Source organism: Arachis stenosperma, chromosome 4 (assembly GCF_014773155.1).
Source record: "Arachis stenosperma cultivar V10309 chromosome 4, arast.V10309.gnm1.PFL2, whole genome shotgun sequence".
NCBI lineage: Eukaryota > Viridiplantae > Streptophyta > Magnoliopsida > Fabales > Fabaceae > Arachis > Arachis stenosperma.
Window position 1 is genome coordinate 51,189,420 of NC_080380.1, and position 5,910 is coordinate 51,195,329.

The following is a 5,910-nucleotide window of genomic DNA, read 5'->3' on the forward strand; positions in this document are numbered from 1 at the left end:
GGTGACTTTACTGCACCTACTCCCGACTTCTATGGGAGAAGCATCTCTATCCCTGCCATTGGAGCAAACAACTTTGAGCTTAAGCCTCAATTAGTTTCTCTAATGCAACAGAATTGCAAGTTCCATGGACTTCCATTGGAAGATCCTCATAAGTTCTTAGCTGAATTCTTGCAAATCTGTGACACTGTCAAGACTAATGGGGTTGACCCTGAGGTCTACAGACTTATGCTATTCCCTTTTGCTGTAAGAGACAGAGCTAGGACATGGTTGGACTCACAACCTAAAGAAAGCCTGGACTCATGGGAAAAGCTAGTCAATGCCTTCTTGGCAAAGTTCTTTCCACCTAAAAAATTGAGTAAGCTTAGAGTGGAAGTCCAAACCTTCAGACAGAAGGATGGAGAATCCCTCTATGAAGCTTGGGAAAGATACAAACAATTGATCAGAAAATGTCCTTCTGACATGCTTTCTGAATGGAGCATCATAGGTATTTTCTATGATGGTCTCTCTGAACTATCCAAGATGTCTTTGGATAGCTCTGCTGGAGGATCTCTTCATCTGAAGAAGACGCCTACAGAAGCTCAAGAGCTAATTGAAATGGTTGCAAATAACCAATTCATGTACACTTCTGAAAGGAATCCTGTGAACAATGGGACAAGTCAGAAGAAAGGAGTTCTTGAGATTGATACTCAACAAGTCAATTTGATTTCTCAAAGTCTGTCTGGAATGCAAAATGCACCAAGCAGTACTAAGGATGCTTCATCTGAAGAAGAAGCTTATGATCCTGAGAACCCTTCAATGGAAGAGGTGAATTACCTAGGAGAACCCTATGGAAACACCTATAATTCTTCATGGAGAAATCATCCAAATTTCTCATGGAAGAATCAAGAGAGACCTCAACAAGGTTTCAATAATAATAATGGTGGAAGAAACAGGTTTAGCAATGGCAAGCCTTTTCCATCATCTTCTCAGCAACAGACAGAGAATTCTAAGCAGAACCCCTCTGACTTAGCAACCATGGTCTCTGATCTAATCAAAACCACTCAAAGTTTCATGACTGAAACAAGGTCCTCTGATGCCAAGGCATCTTAGGCTATTTTCACTAGCATTTTTCTGTTAGTTTTAGTTGTTTTATGCATTTTCTTGAGCTTAAAGTAACCAAGAATGGTTAAATGAATAACAAAGCAATGAACCATCCAAACAGTATGATTTTGATGCAAATTCCATGAGTTTTTAGTTATATTACTTGAATGCTATGAATGGAAGATTTCTCATGAAATTTTGCAAGACTTTGATGCAGTTGTTTGGATGATTTCAGGGAAGAAGAGGCTAGGCAAGGAAGCAACAAAATCAATAAAGGAAGCTTGAATATCACATGTGGAGTTTAAGTTCCAGTTTAAGCTTAAACTGGAACTTAAACTGCCAAGCCATATAATCATGAAAGCTGAGGAAAAGCTGAAAATGGCGTTTAACCTCCAGTTTAACCTTAAACTGGAAGTTAAACGCCAGAAATGAGAAATGCACCAGGGAGCCATTTCCACGTTTAAGCTCCAGTTTAACCTTAAACTGGAGCTTAAACGTGTTCGACCAAAATTCTCCTCCAGGGTTGCTTTCTTCATTTCCACGTTTAAGCTTCAGTTTAACCTTAAACTGAAGCTTAAACGTGTTCGACCAAATTCTCCTCCAGGGTTGCTTTCTTCATTTCCACGTTTAAGCTTCAGTTTAACCTTAAACTGAAGCTTAAACGTGTTCGACCATTCCACACTCCAGGGTTGCTTTCTTCCATTTCCACGTTTAAGCTTCAGTTTAACCTTAAACTGAAGCTTAAACGTGCTTGAGTTATACCACCTCCAGGAGTGTCCAACGTTTAAGTTCCAGTTTAAGCTTAAACTGGAACTTAAACGTGCTTCCACAAATGGCATCACTGGAAGTGTCTGGCATTTAAGTTGCAGTTTAAGCTTAAACTGCAACTTAAACGCCACTATTTGAAAAGGTTTCTGGGCCAAAGATATTGCAGTTTAAGTTAGCATTTGAGCACAAACATTAACTTAAACGTACTCTGGTATGAAACCTAATTGAATATCATGGTTTATGGGATTGGGCCTGAAGAATTGATGAGTTTGGAATTTCAATTTGTTGAGTCATGTGTCATTACTTGATTATCACTAAGTTGGCTCAATGAATGTTACAGAATTGGATCAGCAGCCTCATCAGGATTATGGATCATAAACCCAAAGCAAAAGGAAATCAGGGAAAGGCCTCAAAGCCCAAGAAACACAACAGAAGCTCAATTTAGAAAGTGTATAAATAGGATAGAATTTAAGTAAGTTAGGAACTTTGGATCATTTTTCTAGTTTCATACTTTTTGTAATTGAATTCAGAGCTATGACTCACTAAACCCCCTTTCATTGGGTTAGGGAGCTCTATTGTAATTCAATGAATCAATAATAGTTTTTATCTTCTTCTTCAATCTTTTCTCTTGAATTTTTGTTAGAAAGCTTCTCGATCTAATTCCATTGGTTAGTTGTCTTGGGAAAGAAACTATCCATAATTGGAATCCTTCGGAACCTTGGGAAAGGAATGGAGGATTCATGCTAGAGAAGCTTTCTCACAGTGAATTGGATTGGGGTTTGGATGGATATTGTGACATGTAATCCTACCAAATTGTGGTTCATGAAACTGTGTGGTATAATCAGTGATCGAGCGTCATCTCTTCTTATGAACATTTAAACCAAGGGATTGGGAATTTGTTTATTTTTAGAGAGAATTGGTGAGCCAAGGGATTGGGATCCAATCATATAAGATTGCCAAGCAAAATTCAATGAATGCATTGGTTGAGGAAGGGATAAAAATGTTTTGATTCGGAGATCTCAATATCTCCTGAAACCCAATGAATTCCCCATTTCTGATCTACCACTTTCTCTTTACATTCTGCAATTAAATTCATGCAATCACCCCGATCCCTTTTTAATTTCAGCAATTTAGCTTCTCGATCTTTAATTCATGCAATTTAAGATTCCGCAATTTCAATTTCTTGCCATTTACGTTTCCCGCCAATTTTACATTCCGCAATTCTCATCTAAATCTTGATTCCGCTCAACTAGAACACACTTCTAATCCAAATTGCTCACTCAACCAATCCTTGTGGGATTCGACCTCACTCTATTGTGAGTTTTTACTTGACGATAACCGGTGCACTTGCCGGAAGGAATATTTGCCGATCGTGCAATTTCCTAAAATCGTAGCATCAAGTTTATGGCGCCGTTGCCGGGGATTGGTTTTCGATTGACAATTCTCAAATTGGAAGTTAACTAGATTGAGCATTTTTCTTGTTTTGTTAATTCAGTTCAAGTTACTTGTTGAATTTTAATTTCTGCACTCTGTTACTTGCTTTCTTTCTTTATGCCTTTAAATTCAAGCAACTAACTCACTGACTCACTAACTATTTGAATTAATTCCTCAACTGCTCTAACCATACTCTTCCATTAACCAAGAGTATTTCACTTGTTTGTTGCTTGTGCTGTGTTCTTGTATGACAGGTAGGAGAGGAGAGACATCAACTCCTCCATATACCGAACCAGAGAGGACCCTTCATAAACTTAGAAGGGAAGCAAGAGGGAAGAGATTACTGGGAGAAGAAGAATCTGAAGGAGAATCTGAGGACAATTTTGAGGAAGCTCTAGATCTCAACATGGATAGAGAAGTTCACAACCATGAGAGAGCTGATGGAAACAATGCCATTCCCGAGAGGAGGGTTCTTGGTTTATACATAAACCCAACCTCTGGGAATGGTGGTAGCAGCATTCAGAAACCACCCATTCAGGCCAACAATTTTGAACTCAAACCACAGCTAATATCACTGGTGGAGAATCATTGTTCATTTGGTGGGAGTGCTAATGAAGATCCAAACCAACATCTCACAAAATTCCTGAGAATTTGCGACACTGTGAAGTCCAATGGAGTCCAGAAAGATGCCTATAAACTGCTCTTGTTCCCATTTTCACTTAAGGACAAGGCAGCTAAGTGGCTGGAATCATTCCCAAGGGGGAGCCTAACAACCTGGGATGAGGTGGAAAGCAAGTTTCTGGCACGTTTCTACCCCCCACAAAAGGTCAATAGGCTTCGATCTGAGGTTCAGACTTTTAGACAACAAGATGGTAAAACTCTCTACGAGGCATGGGAGAGGTTCAAGGATTTGACAAGGAAATGCCCACCAGACATGTTCCATGACTGGGTGCAATTGCTTATTTTCTATTATGGACTTTCTTATGAATCAAGGAAGGCTGTAGACCATTCATCAGGAGGTTCATTAAACAGGAAAAAGACAGTGGAAGAAGCCATTGAAGTGATTGAGACAGTGGCTGAGAATGAGTACTACTATGCTTCAGAGAGACACAACACTAAGGGAGTCATGGAGCTGAACCATGTTGATAAAATTCTAGCCCAAAACAAGGTGTTTGCCAAGCAACTAGCAGAGCTCACCAGGAAATTAGAAACAAATCAAGTGGCTGCAATACACACACAAGATCAAGAGGAGGTAAGCACTGAAGGAGGTGATTGGGAAGAGGCCAACTATGTGGGAAATCAACAAAGGCAACCATATGATCCACATTCCAACACTTATAACCCAGGCTGGAAAAACCACCCAAACTTTGGGTGGGGAAACCAGCAAACCCAACCACAAAACCACAAACCTTACAACCCCAACCAACATAACAATTCCACATACCAAAACTCCAACCAAAGATCATACCAAGCCACACAAAACACTTACTCCCAACCACCATATCATGGCCAAAATAATCAACCTGCCCAACCTAATCCGAACCAACAATTTCAAGATCAATTAAACAGGATAGAAGGAATGCTTGCAAACATGGGTCAGGACATAAGTGAGTTGAAAAGCTTTAGGGATGATGTGAGATCTACCTTAAGGAACCATGGTGAAAAACTCAAGAGGATGGAGTCTCGAGTAGGAGAGCTATCTCAACAGGCCCCCAAGTCAACTGCAGTGTTCCCTAGTGACACAGAAAAGAATCCTAAAGGGGAACAAAAGGGAGTGAGATGGGAAGAATGCAAGGCCATCACCATATTGAAGGAAGTCTCAGAAGAAGAAGGAATCAGACCCTCAGAACAGGAGCCAGAAATCTTGAAGGAAGGTGTAGAAGAAGCTAAGCAGGAAAGTGAAACTGAGCAAGCCAAGGAACTGCAAAATAAAGGCATGCTGGAAACATACCAACCAAAAGCACCATTTCCTCAGAGGTTAGGAGGAGGTGAAAAAGGGAAAACATATTCAAGGTTTTTAGAGACATTTAAGTCTCTCCATATCAATATTCCCTTTCTTGAGATTCTCCAGCAGATGCCTACACATATCAAGTATTTGAAGGAATTGCTGAGCAAGAAAAGAGTTTTGAAGGGAGGACAAACTGTAATAATGAATAAAGAATGCAGTGCCCTCATCAAGAAGGACATAGTCTCTAAGAAAACAGACCCAGGAAGTTTTCATATCCCCTGCATTATAGGGGAAACAAAAATTGATAGAGGATTCTGTGATCTAGGAGCTAGCATAAATGTGATGCCTCTGACTCTTATGAAGAGGCTACAACTGAATGAGGTGAGATCCACTGATGTAATCATACAACTGGCTGACAAAACTCAGTAGCAAGCTGAAGGGGTAGTTGAGAATGTGCTGGTGAAAGTGGAAAATTATTTCTTCCCCACAGACTTTGTCATTTTGGACATGGAGGAAAGCTACCTACACCCTATCATTCTGGGAAGGCCATTTCTAGCCACTGCTAGAGCGCTCATAGATGTAGAACAAGGAGAGCTAATTTTGAGAATACATGATGAACAGCTCATTTTCCATGTTTTCAAACCTGCATCTGAGCCTGAACCAGAACCTGAAAAGCCTAA

The 5,910-nt window shown here is 40.1% G+C and overlaps 2 non-coding genes across 2 annotated transcripts; both read right to left on the reverse strand.

The window, feature by feature from the left end:
- Positions 1-357: 357 nt before the first annotated feature.
- LOC130978746 (small nucleolar RNA R71) lies at positions 358-465 on the reverse strand. Its single transcript, XR_009086363.1, has one exon. It is a non-coding gene; the product is annotated as a small nucleolar RNA R71 (small nucleolar RNA).
- A 3,649-nt stretch (positions 466-4,114) lies between these two features.
- LOC130977491 (small nucleolar RNA R71) lies at positions 4,115-4,218 on the reverse strand. Its single transcript, XR_009085180.1, has one exon. It is a non-coding gene; the product is annotated as a small nucleolar RNA R71 (small nucleolar RNA).
- Positions 4,219-5,910: the final 1,692 nt, after the last annotated feature.